The sequence below is a fragment of the Strigops habroptila genome, chromosome 4 (assembly GCF_004027225.2).
Source record: "Strigops habroptila isolate Jane chromosome 4, bStrHab1.2.pri, whole genome shotgun sequence".
Lineage (NCBI taxonomy): Eukaryota > Metazoa > Chordata > Aves > Psittaciformes > Psittacidae > Strigops > Strigops habroptila.
Window position 1 is genome coordinate 80,336,066 of NC_046358.1, and position 16,637 is coordinate 80,352,702.

The window sequence follows — 16,637 nt, forward strand, 5'->3', positions numbered from 1 at the left end:
AACAACCCCAAACCACGAGCTCGATCTCCTCCAATGAAAGAGGTACCACAGGGTGTAGGCAGGTTGCCAGGCGAGCTCGGCAGCGTGACCGCACTGCATTGAGTTTCTTTAATGAAAGCCAGGAAAGAACACATTACACAGTGTTTCTTCTGAGAGCCAGCTAGCCTCCAGTGATTGAAATCAATAAAAACAGTCGGCAAGGGGCCCAGTGGGGGAAGAGAGAAATCTCCACTACAGCATTCAGTTTGCTTTCCACTTTCTCCCTCCCCCCTAAAGTTAGACTCTGAAGATCACCATGACAAGCTACTTTGCTTCCAGCGCTGGGAAGACGCTGGTGGGGATTTAAAGGAAGCGAGCGCTTTCCTTCGCCTCCCTACCTTTGCTCTCCCCCCCGGCACGAAGGAAATGAAAGGCTTTCTTGGAATTTGAATCCTGCCCGGAAAAACTTCACTGGACAAGTGCATCATTCTGCATTTCAGGAAAGGGATGGATTTTATGGTCGGAGAATGCTAAAAGGTGAGAGGGGGAAGAAAAGCAGGAATCTGATTCAGCCAGAGCCCATGTACAGGCTAGGATGTCCACCACGGCGGAGGGGACCTCTGAAGCTGCGGGAAGGGCTGCAAGCAAGCGCCTGAGGTCGGCACAATCCACATCCTGAAGGAGCCGGAACGTTGGGGAACACGTGACCGACACACTGACCCAGGTAAGCAGAACCACTTTTACCGACTCTGTACCGCATCCAAGACTGGAGCGAGACCTTTCTGCTCCTGCCTCTACGGATTGCCCCATGTCCTCCCTCGTTAACCTCAGGCATGTTAACACTAAGCTTGTCCCGTCTGAAAACATGTCATGCCACTAATCCTCACTGAGCTATAAAACATGCACAAAAGCCCTTTGTTTACCATTTTTGCGTTGAAATTTGCTAGTTGACAAGGTAGAACAAGTCCAGCCCCTCCAGGAGCTCACGCTCCGGGGCCAGGAGGGCTCGCTCAGAGCAAGGGAACATGACTGACACCACACGCTGGAGCTGACTGCGCTCTGAGAGAGTGCCAGTAATGAATTTCTAATATGGTCCATATTTATCTATTTTATTTATGTATTTTAATCACCATAGCAGCCACATACAGTACATACTTGCACCGAGCTCCATGTGCTGATCTGTACCATGAATTGCAGCAACTTGCATGCATGGGGGCTCGCCTGATTGTTTTGTCAAAAAATTACTCGTTAAAACAGCCGAGGGGGATTTCTGGCACACTATTTAGGAATGACTGACACAGTATTACCCAGCATGTGATATTCTGACATGACCCTGTGCATGCAGTTCTTATACAGATATCCTACTCAAAATGGGAAAGACACAATCACAGCTGTAGATCACAACATTCTGCTCAAGTTTTAAGCCAACTTCAGATTGTTTATCTAGATTTCCGTGAGACATGAAGGGTGAAATCAAAGCCTGCCTTTTTGCAAGGCAAGCAGAAATTATGATAGCTGCATCTCTTTTCCAGCAGTGGCAGGAATTCACTAGAACAGATAATGAATAGATGCCTGTGGAGCAAGAGCAACCATGCTTGCCCCCTCCATGCTGGTCACCATTAGATGTTGACAGGAGCACACATGCTCACTGCCAGAGAGAGCTGTGGAGGGACTGGATGCCTCCACTTCCACTCAGTGTTTCAGCACCTCATTATCCCAGTCCCGCAGGGTACACAGTCTGGATGACTGATGCTAAAGATGAGACTTCCCAGCATCTCCTCCATTTCAGTACCAGCAGACAGAACGCAAGAATTTAGTCCAGCAAGTGCATACGTATTTCTGCAGGTGCAATGTTGCTCTTCCTTTAGAAAACACAGCCTTTTAAGGGTGATTTTATGATTTTCAAATCACATGGAAATGGCAATGACCCACACACTTGAAGAGTGACCTGGAGAACACCTCCATAAGGGACTGTTATTTTTTGCAGATGTTGAAGCATTTTTAACGCATGAAGTGTTCTGATCAAGCTACAAAAATAGCTGAGGCAGGATTTAAATAGTAAGAAGTTTTTACACTGATTTTATCAGTCCAGTTTTGAACTCTTCACACAAAACAGTCACAAAATTATAGCTGAGAATGTCATTAAAGAACAATAATTCACAACATAAAAAGTGAAGTTATGATTCATAACAGAATACGGCCCCATATGAGGTTTTGGGCATATCCACAGACCCATGATCCACCTTTTCAAAACCTGCTCCATGCCTCCCCTGCACAGATGCTTTGCAGAAATGACAGCACCTTCATGGCTCAGGAATCACAGCAATCACTCCCACACCAATCAACAAGTCTGTTTTGCACTGCTCTTGGAGCTAAATTTATCCTTATGCAGAGGAACTCACTGAAGTCTTTACTTAAAATTTCAAACAAGGAAAGCTTAGGTGGGACTTAGACAATGCAGATCACTTGTACCCACATTCTCAAGCTCAAATGATATTCCTCCCCTTACTCCCTCAGCAGGAAATGTAAATATTATCTTTAAAGCAGAGTGCAGGGTATTTTTGTTCAGTAATGCATTTTTCAGAAGCTCAGGGGTCTGAGTTTCCACAGCATCTACTGTCAATGGAATGTGTTCTTTTCAAACACACAACATAGAAGCCTTTTCCCGTTCAGAAGTTCTGACCAAACACAGATATTCTGGCAGTCATAACCCAAGGCAAGGCTCGTCAAAGTGTTTCAGTCACACCAATGCTATTAAAGGAGATTCCCTAAACAGTAACCCAGTCCTTCAGACTCCTCCTTTGAGTACAGAGATCTGGAAGAATCCCATGTTGCTCTGATGAGTTGGATACAACAAAACAGAACCAATGGGAACCTATTTCTCACATTTCTACAAGTCTTGATAGTCCAGATCTACAGGAGCACTTCGTCCTCAAAAACAAATCACATCTTCACCATAGTCAAGAGCTCCTAACAGCTCATGCCAATCGTCCTTACAGCCACTTTTACTGGTAAAAGAGCATTTTGAAAGCAATAATAAGGTTTTGCAACAGTCAGCAAAGTAGATGAAATGAGTTTAAAGGTGGAAGAACAAACATACTGTTTTAATCTCACCTATCAGAATCTTTATGAAGGGAAATACCTGGGAATCTACAGAACAAGTGGAATACCTATTCCAAAAATGCTGAAATTCAATAACAAAAGTGCAAACACCAGGGTCTGCTAACCAGCTGGGTAGCCCATCTTGGGTGAAACACAATACTGGTGTCTGTGCTGGTGGAAAAAGAGTGCTGCTATCCCTTTCAAATGAATATGATCTGACACTTCTTGAATACTGTAAAGCTTCAAGGTATCTCCTTTCCTATTTACACCAGTGGTTCATGTCACAGTACTGGATTCATTCAGCTGAGTATATTTAGTTTGCTCAGTCTCAAATTGTCAGCTTCTCTGTTACATGCCCTTCTGACTCAAAAATGGAACATAATTAAACATATAGTTGGAGAAGGTACAATTTTCCCCCACTTATGGGAAAGGCTGGTGAAGCAGAACACTAGTAATTAAATGAAAAATCCATGGTTATCAATCCCTAGGAAAGGTGGCTTTCCTCACAAGTCAAACAGGAATCCTTACGTTTAACTCAAATTTTGTTAAAAACAAAAAGCCATCAAAACACGTAAAAAAATTCATACCTCTTTAACAACAAGTTGTCATTAGCTTCAGCTCTAGAGTACAACAGGATCTATACCTAGAGGGAATTAATGTCCTTGTGTATATGCACTCTACTTTGAAACCTTCAATATTCTCCCAGACCTCAACAAAAGTTCTATTCATTAATTTCTTATTAAATGAAACCAGCATCACTTGTAGTTTGCTACACTAACACCTGTTGAAAACCCCAGAGAAATATTCCAGAATGTATTTCATACACACTTTTAAATACACCCAACTACACACACATATGCAGGAACAGGCAATTTTCAATTTGTCATGAATGAGACCCAGAAGGAGACACTCAGGAAGATGGAGTGGGCAGGATTCATTTCTTTAGCAGAATGTTTTCATTCATGATTCGACAACCCTAAAATAGACACCCACAGCATTGCCCAGAACACAAGCAGCCCCTCAACTCTCCTGTACATTCATACCATAACAGCTGAGCACAAGGGTATCAACAACCTCAACTCATGTCTTGCCGCTTGATTTGCTTTATAGTAGGATAAATGGTTTGGGAGACAGAGAATTGGACCTTAAGTTTGGTTATGAAAAGAGAGATGTCTTAACAAAAAATAAGGTATGAATGTGATGGACATTACAGATTTTTGCATTTGACTTTATGCCTAGTGATAAGCAGAGATGGGTGACTTAGATTGGGACGATTAATTTCTGTGAAATTATTCTTGTAAATATATATAATTTCCATGAATAGACCTTTGAACACCTGTACGCAGAATCTGAACTTGGTTAAAGAAACAAGTACTATAAAGCTCCGCTTGTATCTCAGGTACAGTTCAGTTCCCACTGAACATTCTGGTTTAGGATGTTTTGTCTGAAGGGGAAAGGTAAAGGAATAACATTTCTAAGAGCTGGCGCAAATTACATGATGTAGCTTTTTTTAGGTCTGCCTGCTGCTCTTCCAATCACAATGATCAAGTGCAACTAGTTCTGTCTCGTTAAACATGACTGGTAGGAATTCCATCCATATTTCAGCATTTTGAAAGTCTATGAAATTAAAGTGCAACCCATGCCCAACCCCTACTTATTTACCAATGCTTTACATGCTTTCTGTTCTTGTGAGCTCCCTGATTAACTATACATCCACGATACTAACTCTTAAGCTCTCCAGACTTATCACACAGTCCTGGAATACTGAAATGACATCTGATTTTTATAGCATCAGGTATGCCCTCATATGCTTTTGGGAGGCAGAGCAGAAAATTGAAAAACAATTATGATTTAAGACCCTAAATCAAAACCTGTTGACTGTTTAGTAAAAATGCTCTATAAAACCTGCTTGTATTTCAACAGACCACACTGAAGGATATCACTGTAAAAGCAGCACACAACAAGGTGGTGGTGGTGGCTGCTTATTTTGGAATTAAGGCACCTAGCAAGTCCACGAGAGATGGACTGTTGTGTAGAATGATAGACCTGGGCCCTAGAACTTCCACACAATGTAAAGCTGAGCTTAGCTATTAGAGGAATTCTGCAGGAGAGAAACACAGCAAGCAAAATAATACAGTTTGCACAGCATTCTTCAACTCTCAGCTGGTAGTTATTTTAGGGAATCAGAGTTCAGAAAGCTGCCATACATAGTTAAAACACTGTCATACAGTGTTTTAACTACTGTAATTAACATAACAGTTCTGGTCTATGCTTTCTAATGTTTAGATATGTGACTCAATTCTAGTTGCAGTCAGGCCTTCTAAATTTCAGGTTTTTTAGCATGAGCAGAGCCTTCTATTACTACACCGCTGGGCTAGGCTTGGCCAAGGGCGAGATACTGTGGTTAGCACATCTTCTACATTCATTTATCTAATGACTAACCTGAGATGCCACTTCATAATTACTTTGAAGACTCCTGCTGCTCTAAAGAAAGCCATGGGGCTGATTCTAATGTCCAACCTGAAGAACAGTGATATATACTGGAGAATGCAAACGGCACACAAAATGAAAAGAAGAACATAAACCCTGCATACATGAGGCCCTCACTGGCAAAGTATATAGAATGTTCTTAAGTTGACAGTTTTATAACTCTAAATGGTTTTGCAAATGAAATCCAAACAAAAGAGCAGAGATGTACTCTAAATCACTCAGCAATTGCTGCTTAGAAAAACCAGCAACCACTAACTCCAGCATACAAAAAGAGTTGCTTTAAGTAAGCTTAATGAATGGAAAAAATGTCAGATTTTTTGTTGCTGTTCCTTCAGCTTTATTTTCCTATATTCTTGAATCTATACACATAATGATTCAGTTCACTCTGACAAATACTGTATAACCAACCATCAATCACATCAACTTTTTATATGTTGAGAGAAGTCAGATACCAAGTGATAAAACGAGTTCAGGCAGAGGGCATATGTTAAGCAGCTGTGAGTCCATTTAAGCTGTCTATATGCCTAAAAGCTTAATGTCATTACAGAGAGCTCTGATTTCTTCCTTTCCCACCTTACACTAGAATATGACATTATATATAATAGAAATCATTAAATTACAGGAAGAAATACAGTCACACAGTGACTGCAGCAGTACAAACAATATGCTTATAAATTAGATGTAGTATATTTTGCTTACAGTTCAAGATTACACAACCAAATACTTCTGTTTAGGCTCTAAAGAAAGCTTTACTTATGAATAAAAGAATCTCAGGTAATAGTTTCAGATACAATTTAAACCGACATAAGTTAGTATTGCTGCCAAAAGACACACTCTCCATTTTCTCCCACCTCTTCCGCGGGTTGGCACAAGTGTTTGAACAGTCTTGTAAACTCATCTGGGTTAAAATCATCTCTCTATCCCCCCCAAAAGGTTACTTGAAAACCAAATCAGTTCCTTAATTCAATTCACTGTGAATATTTCTGCCAGCAAAAGAGGAGGTGATAGAAAGGTGGAAGCAAGTGTCTGTGCAGCCTATGGGATCACATTTTTTTGCAGCCTCTGGCTGAAGACACCATTCCTCAAAATAAATAAGTGTAAAATAAGTAATGTAATAAAAATAAGTGTAAAATACGTAATGTTGCTATGTCCACCTTTCACATATAGCGATGAACTTCAGCTTGCCAACTCTCAAATTATCAGAGATCTTTTGGTATTTGGTGCTTTTAGGAGTGCCATGCATTGCACAGTTTTGGACTTTCAATTATTTCCGTCTCTGGAATAGATGGGGTAATACAAGGAGAAAAAAAAAAAAAGGTTGACGTATGTGCTAAACCACATGAAATACCACAAAGGGAGAATGCAATGGAAGAAAGGGAAACAAAGGCAAAAGTAAACACATGAGAAAAGTGGAAGACAAAACCCTTGAGCACAAAAGTAATATGACTGGAATAGCTGTTCTTCTACATTTAGCGAGATGGCATCTCCCCAGACAAAGTACAGGACACAGCAGGTAAACAGAGACACCTCCAAATGGAGAACATGCAGCTCTTCCTGCTTGTTGCTCAGATATAGATGCTTAACATTGACTACAGAATCCAAGAACATCACCCAGAAGGCAGCTACTATTTCTCAAAGTTAAGCAAACAACGAGGTGGTATTTTTAAATGTATGATTTCTGATTTTTTATGTAACCCAAGACTACCAAAATGTATGCTTCACATTTTTATTATTCAAAACGTGTCAGGCACAAATCAGGCTATTGGGAATCCAAGAGAACCATTTTCCTTCTACACAGAGGGTAAGCATTTGTAATTGGACCATGACAACATGGACCAAACACCTTCTTCACTAAGTATTTGATAATTTTGATTAAGATATTTTTCTTGCAGACTCAAGTAAGTAAGTTGAAAAACATTAATAGATAACTAGTATAGTAATTTATAAATGTTTATAGTGTACTGAACTCACATTTTCACAATACTGAAAGTATCAGCGTAAAAGAGAAGCCCCTCTCTGTTCTTAGGTGAGCTACTTGTTCCATTATTTTCTCCCTTTAGATGATACTTTCTGGCTGCTGGAGCTGTTATTCATTGAATCACAGTGTTTAACTGCTCAGCATATACACTGACTTCCTGCCCATCAAAACCTCTGAAGCATAGCTTGGAAACAAACAGCCAGGGAAAGAGACTCCAACTGGAGCTGTCAGGTTTTCAAGCCTTTTCAAGTTATAACTGAAAGGAGAAGCTGTGTTTTATAATGAGCAAGAAAATCCCCTTCACTCACTACCTACCCACCAGTGTTCAGCAAACACATCAGAAGCAATTTTTTGCTTTTGTTGCAAAAATCTGTGGCTTTGCTTGCTTATTCCGAGATGGGTAATGGCAGCAAGTCAATTATTAAACTGCTCTAGTTGTTTAACAGATGAGTTCAAAATGAAATTTAACTTTAATAATTTAGTTAAATGTTATCCTCTAGTAATAACCCCTACCTGTAACTTTATTAAGATCTAATCTAATAAAGAAAATAAATTATCTTCACAGACTATCCAAATACAAATATATGACAAGGTGTGGTCAAGGCAGTTAAAGAGAGAGGAGAACAATACGCGTTGCCATCCTCTGTCCTTCCTTTTACATTTCCTCTTGGAGTTGCATCATGTCTGAAGGCATCATTCAGTTTGGCAATTACTCAAAGCAAGCAACTGTCAAAAATTAAACTCTAGGAATTGTTTAAAAAGGCTCATAATTATTTAAACAGAACATACAATAATCACTGGAGGCTGTAACCTCAAACTGGGGACACACAGTGATGTGCTATACACTACCAGCAGAACAGAGCAGAGCAAACTTAAGAATCAATTGAGAATTTGAAATCTTACTGCAAAAACTTTAATTTGGTCTACTTCAAACTCTTAAGTCATAGGAAGCATGAGATCTAATAGAATCATAGAATTATAGAATAGTTAGTGTTGGAAAGGACCTTAAGATCATCCTGCTATGGGCAGGGATGCCTCACACTAGACCCTGTTGCCCAGGGCTCTGTCCCACCTGGCCTTGAACACTGCCAGGGATGGAGCATTTACCACTTCTTTGGGCAACTTGTTCCAGTGTCTCAGTACCACCCCCACAGTAAAGAACTTCTTCCTTATACTTCTATACTTATTCCTTCATACTAATGATTTAGATTACTACCAGGATCTTGAGGCACAGCCATTGAGACAGAAGGCAATCAGATATCTAAATCAAACACTGCTCTCAAAAAATAATGGAGAACCTCCACCTGGGAACTGTGTTTTAGTGTCAGGACAGAAGACTGCTCTGCCTTCTGAACCCACCCACTTAAAAATGTGTTTATCTCAAAATCAAGTTGATGTTCAATTACCATATTACCTTTTTGCCGAAAATATACAGCTAACATAAAAGTAACTCAACAGATCAGTGTAACTACAACAGAAATAAATCTGACACACATTTGCTTCTCATGAGCAAAAAGGTAAAAGAAAATTACACATTTCTAGCATTAGACAGCATTACAATTTGACTGGTCTTTCCCTAGTTAAACTACTAGAATTTAAACACACAACTGTGTTATTTTAACATGAATGCACACAACAGGAAGAATTATGCAAGTTGCCAAAACATTTGTTTGACCAGTTTTCATCAGAAAGGTCTTTTATTGTGACCAAAGTACTTGGGTCATTGGTACAGAACTAATGACACATAAAAGTGTTCAGGTACAAAATGTCTAGTTCTTCAAACGTTAAGTTAATTTGTTTTCTAAACTTAAACCAATATTTGATCAGTTGATCAAATATTTGACATGCATTTAGCTAGTTATCTAGTTAGAAAAAGGGCAAATGTATTTAAAAGGACTTTTTCCCCTTCAGTCACTATGGAAGGAAAGTTAGATTTTAAGATTTTTTTTTACCTGTCTCAGATTAGACCCTTCCAAACAGATTATTGCTGTAAGGACACTAGTGGTAAGTGGGAAACGATTTAGGAGTAGGAGTGCTTTAATAGGAAAGAACAGATCATAGAATCACAGAATGGTTTGGGTTGAAAGGGATCTTAAAGCTCCTACAGTTCCAACCCCCTGCCATGGGCAGGGACACCTTCCACTAGACCAGGGTGCCCCAAGCCCGTCCAACCTGGCCTTGAACACTGCCAGGGATGGGGCAGCCACAGCTTCTCGGGGCAACATGTTCCAATGTCTCACCACTCTCACAGTGAAGAACTTCTTCCTTATATTTAATCTAAATATCCCCTCTGTCAGTTTAAAGCCATTCCCCCTTAGCCTGTCTCACATTCTCCTGCTGTACACCTCAGCAAGGAGCTTCTCGGTGACCTCGTGAGGAGGGGATTTGGCCCAAGTAAAGAAGGAATTATACATCAGTGATTACTTTACTACACTATCATTTTTCCATAATATTTAAATAAATATCCTTTTGAACAATACAGTACTCAAGAAGTAAGTATTTTAGGTGCAAATCTATAATGTTTCCACACACACACACACAAAATTGCCATTAATAACATGCAGCTCAGGTACTCCTGAAGCTTTCTTCAAGTGCAGGTACATGCTACTGCTTGCTAAGTGTTGAACCATTGAACAGTTATCCTCTGCAGTGGAATACGTCCCTTTACTATTTAGGTGAAAGGAATCAACATTTGACAGTAGAAACATTCCTATTAAAATCTATGCAAAATTTCTGACAGGCTGCAAAAGACATAGTCTAAAGAAATGAAAAGCATCATCATCCCAAGGTTTATATTCAGTTTAAAACTGGAAGTATGATCAAAAGACTTGAAAAAGAGTTGTTACTTGGAAATGAATAATTAACCCGGAATGCCTCCTAAACTGTTCAGCACATAAATTTACTAGAAGTAAAAGCAGAAAAATAACTTTCTAATACAGTTCCTCTTACAAGCAATTGGCAAGGGTTTTTAAGCATTTTTATCTATTCAAAAAGTAGATCTACTCCCAAACTGTTTGTATATCTTTCCCTTTAAATAGAAAAACTGCTTTAAATCCTACATTGAGAGGTGTCAGAAACATAACCCATATAAAAGAGCACACAGACCTCTGAAGTCTTCTGAAATCCTTAACCCAAAATAAAAGCCTTAAAGCTTTCATTACTTTCTTTTTAGCTTTTTAGAATAAGGTTTGTATTTGAATTTCCATCAAATTAGTGTTATTGTTCCTGCTACTGTAACAATTTCAAATATTATTAAGTTTTGTTATTCTGTCTGAAAACTTTCGAATCATCTGTCTTCCTTACAGAGTTACACGGTTACAGTAGGACACCAACTGTAGGTTCTCCACAATCCTCCAAAAGTTCCAGTGAGGGAGATGCCATTTGTGAATTCTACTTCAGCATATGTTTAGTATACGAAGTTATTTAAGTGCTGTACAATAAATAATACAGCAACATACGCTTTCAACACATTTGGAAGTAAAGTCATAAAAAGTCTCGTTTTGGCCAAAGTGCAAAAATGTACATGCAACAAATGTTGCAAATAGGAAGCCACAAAATCCACTACAAAGATGGAAAAATTTGTAGCATTTCTGTGGCTCTTTCTCCAGACTGATAATCAGAATTAACCCTAGACCATAAAATACCTAATTTGCTTGGTTAACAGGGTCTTTTGTAGCTCCGTCTCCATCTCACATGCTCATCTGTACATGAGGAATAAGCCACAGCAGCACTTCAGTACCTTCGTTAACATAGAATCCAGACTACAAAGAGCTCCAGAGTAAGCAGAAAGTGGATTTATGGTATTGGTACAGGCAATGTATTTTGAAGAGCTGTAGTGGCTCCACAGTAATTAACAACATCTTGGGATAATTGTTCACAGAGTATTTGGCTTGTGGTGACTCTCAGGCGGTGATCTTGCAGAAATCAGTAATTAGAAACTATTACAGTAAGATTTAGAAGGCTTTGCCAGAACAAGCACTGGACACAGCATCCTCCCTCAGGAAGAAATGGACAGAGCCTCGAGCAACATGGTCTGGTGTGAGGCAACCCTGTCCATGGCAGGAGGGTTGAAACTGGGTGATCTTAAGGTCCTTTTCAACCCTAGCCATTCTATGATTCTATGATGGATGAAGGTGTAAGCTGCACTGCCACCCATTCTTCTGTAAACGCTTAGGTGGAGACATCTCTGACAAACCTGAAAATACTCCCAGTGCTCATGGGGGGACTCTGGTCTACACACATGTGCCCAGTCAGTTGTTTCATGTCCATGTCAAACAGGGTAGGTACCACCAAGGGCGGGAAAGATCTCCAGGGTTAGTGCTAGGAACACTGCTCCTGGTACACAATGTAGCACAGGGCTTCTTGGCGTCCTTCACTATGAGCAGTATTGCTGGTTTGATGCTAGTGTTTTGTACGATGCCTGGATCATTTGAGATGCTTTTGGTATGAGATGTCAGCGGAATCACTGGCTTAGGCTTTCCATTCTTGTCTACTGAAGGAAGAGATCTGTCTCCAGTTGCTCAAGATGAGTGCTCCCTTCTCACCTTTTGAGTACGTTGAGGAGGGGGAAGTAAAAATGCATGGAAAACTTGTAATGATAATTCAGTCTTGAACGTTTATACAGCTCACCTGGCTGACGTAAAATCACTCACAGTTGTGAGTAATTAAAAACTAACTCAACAGATAAAAAGTGTTTGTAGGCAAAACCACAGTTGGATCCTCCCCTGCAGTTTGTAAAACTGTCTAGTAAGGTCTGAACTTCTGTATTTGCTCATATTATATCTGAAGGCATCTCAGTTCAAATGGTTTCCTGATTAAAGATAACATATGGGACCAGAAAGAAAGGAGCCTCCCCAGAGCTGTAGAATCACTGCACATTCAGCACTGAATCACTACACAACCCTTTAACAGGAATGTTATTGAAATGCCATGTCTCATGCAGATACCAAATCTAAACTAAACTTGCTGTGCTGTGCCTAAAAACTGCAACGAATGAAAAAGAATTCATCTGCTCTACAAAGAGGATCTGTGAAGAGCGCTTTTACCCTGGGAGCCAGCTTATCAAATATCCACTCTGGAAGTTTCGAAAGGAAACATTAGCATTTTTCTACTTTAAGAAAGGGAAAACGAAAATCTTTGACTGCAACTCTTTCTCAGCACCAGATGCATTATACCAAGTCATGATAAAAACATACATTCCTGGTTACTGAAACACTGGTGGGTTAATACAGGGGAAAAACGCACCAAGAAAGTCAGACTTTATCTGCACTGTTCTTACAGTGGGTTGACAATGTAATAATTTGAATTTTTTCATTTTCATATTATCTCTGATAGTTTGTTCCTTCTGCTTTGATTTACTGTATAAAATCTCCAAAATTATAAAAGTACATTCCTATTTCAGTCTTTTTGGTTTCACTATATATTTTTATTACCTTATCAGGCCTTAAATCCTAGGAATGCCCTTGCTCTGTCTGAAAGAACTAAAACGCTCTTATATACACATGTAAAAAGAACACTTAGTATTCAATCCTTTTAGCTGCAGAATCAAATGCACCCGATGGAACACAACAAAGAATCAACGTCGGACATACATTTCAAAGACGTTACACAAGTGATCAAAGAAAAAAGGGAAGAAATCTAAATTAAAGCTACTTGCATATCAGACTCTGCATAAACTGTTGAGTCTTTTCAGTGGCATAAATACGTTTCAGACTGTGCCACTAATGTGACATTTTAATGGTGTGAGAACTATAAACAAACTTCTTAAAGATAGATAATAACCTATGAAGTCTGCTATGCCATTTAAAGAACCAAATAAACAAGTATACATCTTTCTTTTCCTGCCAAAAGTGGACATCACACGAACCCTGGCGATGGATGCTATAGACCCGAGAATATTGTCATGTTTTCTGGACAATGAAGTGAAACCACAGAAACCAGCAGGAAAAGCAGCCAAGCTTAGCCACCGTATTTGGGCACCACGATCCTATAAATACACATGTAGCACCTCAACATGGCTACAACCATCATTCTCCTTGTAAGAAAATGATTAGTTGTACTACGCTGATAATATACTCTGAAATACCCAGGAATCAGAATCAGTTTTCATGTAATAATACCAGAATGTGTTTCCACACTTGAGTAATAACATTCTTCTGTAAATGTGCAGCAAAGATGTGTGCAGTGAAGGACCAGTAAAACAGATCCTGAGAATTATGCAGCATCTAGTCCAATCCAGTTATCAGTAAAGGCAGGGGAGGAGGACACAGGAGGACACATACTGAGCTACCATAGCTTACGTTGATAAAGGAGCTGGCTGGAACTACTCCTCGTATGAGTTCATTACATACTGTGAGCATGACGCTATCACAGAAGTGCTTAAAATGAAAGCCAACAATACAGATTCCTGTTATTTTGCTTGACTCCGGGAAAAAATCATTTACCCTGAAAGCTTTGTCTTCATTCATATCACAAACAGTGCAATATGTAATACATTATCACGTCACAAGAAATATCCCTTGATTTCATCTAATTTTAAAAGAGACAGAACTGGGTCAATTTGATATACGACGACGCTGCTTTGTTTATCAACAAATAAACTACTGCCCATAATTCAGTTTTAGGAGTGTATTATCTAGCCGTTTTATAATCAAGATCATTTTTACTACTGGAAATGATATAAACTTGGACGACAATAACATTCAACATTATCAAATGGGAGGCATCAGAGTTATGATTTCTAGGCACAAGTAGTAATTGGATTGGAAGGCAAAGTTCAAGAAAACAGTAATACCCTTGTGTATTAACAGAAGGCCTGTTCTACTCTGTAGTGCACTACCCAAGGCCATTTCCTTCCTTAATATTAAAATTCAGCCTTCACTCCATCTACAGAAATTTATGACCGAGTTCTGTGTATAGCTTTAGAAACAAAGAGACCTGGAATATGAGACCCAGCATGTTATAAATTCTTAATTCGACTATGAAAGTCTGTATATGCACAAGTGGAGAATGTTTAAAACATGCAAAGTTCCACACTGTGCAACAGAGTGAATTATTGCTATAAACACTGCAAATGTCTTAGTCTCTAAATGGAGCTGTATTAATTACAGATTTGATGTTAAGATCCTAGATATCAAACACTGAGGAAACTGGGCCCACTCTAGATGAAATGGGAGATGGAGAACTATAATCACAAAAAGGAATTCTTTACAAATTTGTCTTAAGGTGTGTTTTCCAAACTGTGGAAATGCAATATGCCTGGTTTTTTTTCAAGCAATATGCCTGTTTTTTCTAAGTGCCTTGTAAGCACTGCCAGAAAACCTGAGCATGTTCTTCTAAGCACTGCTGCTGTTAAAGTCGGTGCCTTTGGTAGGACCTGTACTTGAGGACTTGCAGAAGACTGAAAACTAAGCTGTTGCTTCTAAACAGAGAAAATAGTTAGCTCACTCAAATCCTTAGCTGGTTTTTCTTTTGCTCCCAAAGAGACACTTACCTCTGGCTTGAATATCATATCTCAAAATTAAGCCAACAGCAAAGAAAAGGAAAAGAAAGTCTGGAAAGCGGAACAAAAGCATGTTTACTCTGCAAGGTGAATCAGGGGAATGGCTAGAAGGGCAGAATTATAAATCTAAATGCTTAAGCTCCAAACAAAATATTAAAACATCAAGCTCAAGCTTCAAAGAGTAATAACAAACCCTGAAGACCACAAGTCTGAAGGTACGCGTCTGGTCTTCATGCCTCCAATAGTTCTTAGTAGGTATTTATGTCAAAACAAATGGGTGGGCCACCAAGAATGTGATGTAGCAATATAAACCACACCACTTCTTCCTCATTGCAAAATCCCAGTCTTCTGTGTCACAACAACACATTCAATCCAACTTCAGCTTCCGCATTCCACAACAACATGTTCAATTCACCTTCAGCTTCTCCATCCAGGAGCACTACAGTGCCTACTGTCCTTTCCTCTGTCTCTCTGCTCCAATCCTTACCTCTAGTAACACTCATTACTAATAAAAGACACGAAGCCAGCTCTCTTTTTCTATGCCTTTTTACAAGGGCATGTAGGGATAGGACAAGGGGAAATGGCTTCTAACTGAAAGAGGGGAGATTTAGTTTAGATGCACAGAAGTAGTTCTTCCCTGTGAGGGTGCTGAGGCGCTGGCACAGGGTGCCCAGAGAAGCTGTGGCTGCCCCATCCCTGACAGTGTTCAAGGCCAGGTTGGACACAGGGGCGTGGAGCAACCTGCTCTAGTGGAAGGTGTCCCTGCCCATGGCAGGGGGTTGGAACTGGATGAGCTTTAAGGTTCCTTCCAACTCTCACCGTTCTGTGATTCTATGAAACTGCTCCAGCTGGTCCCTGGGCCATAGCATTGCCTTCAAACACCAAAACCAGCTTTTAAATCCAGAATAGCTTCACTGTCTTACATCAAACTCAGAACCACTATACTGCATTACCCTGGGAGAATGGGGAAATAGAAGGAGGAAGAAAAACCTCACTCAGTCCACACAGTTTGGCAGCAAAGTAGAATTGCCTAAATCCATCAAGTAAAATTGCATCTCAACTGTAAGGTCACTTTCAGTATTCAAATGCAATTTCCTCAATACTTTACCAATCTGTAAGAAAACATCTGATAGACAATTAGAAGGAACTCTGCAGACACCCTAAGACTGATGCACCTGCATGTTATCTCAACAAAAATCTTGACTTGCCAAACTTAGCATCCTGTACTCACTGTTCTGGCAGGTGCTGCTGGGGCTACTTACATTTCAGAAGCAGTTCACTGATGGACAAACAGCTCTAAACTATATTTGGGAAAGCATCCCACCTCTCAAACTTCCTGTTCAGTCTGTCTGAGCGCTTATGAATAAATAAGAAAACTCACAACATACCATTAAAAACTGGCAACTATAAAAAGTAAAAGAATATAAGTAGATTATTAAGTTTATAAGCTTAATTATAAAAGATTTCTACAAAACTGAGTGTGCAAATATATTTACATAACAAGTGATGACAAAAACCTCACAGGAAATACTGGCAATTCAGACTGACCTTCAGTGGTGGGTACACGCGCAGACCCTCTTGAGGGAT

The 16,637-nt window shown here is 39.6% G+C and overlaps 1 protein-coding gene across 1 annotated transcript in view; it reads left to right on the forward strand.

Moving 5' to 3' along the window:
• The first annotated feature begins 117 nt into the window (after window positions 1-117).
• Window positions 118-16,637, forward strand: part of GPR146 (G protein-coupled receptor 146) — a 51,211-nt gene continuing 34,691 nt past the window's right edge. The window contains exon 1 of the mRNA XM_030485126.1: window positions 118-703. The gene's annotated coding sequence lies outside the window, so the exon portion shown is untranslated. The remainder of the gene's footprint in view (window positions 704-16,637) is intronic.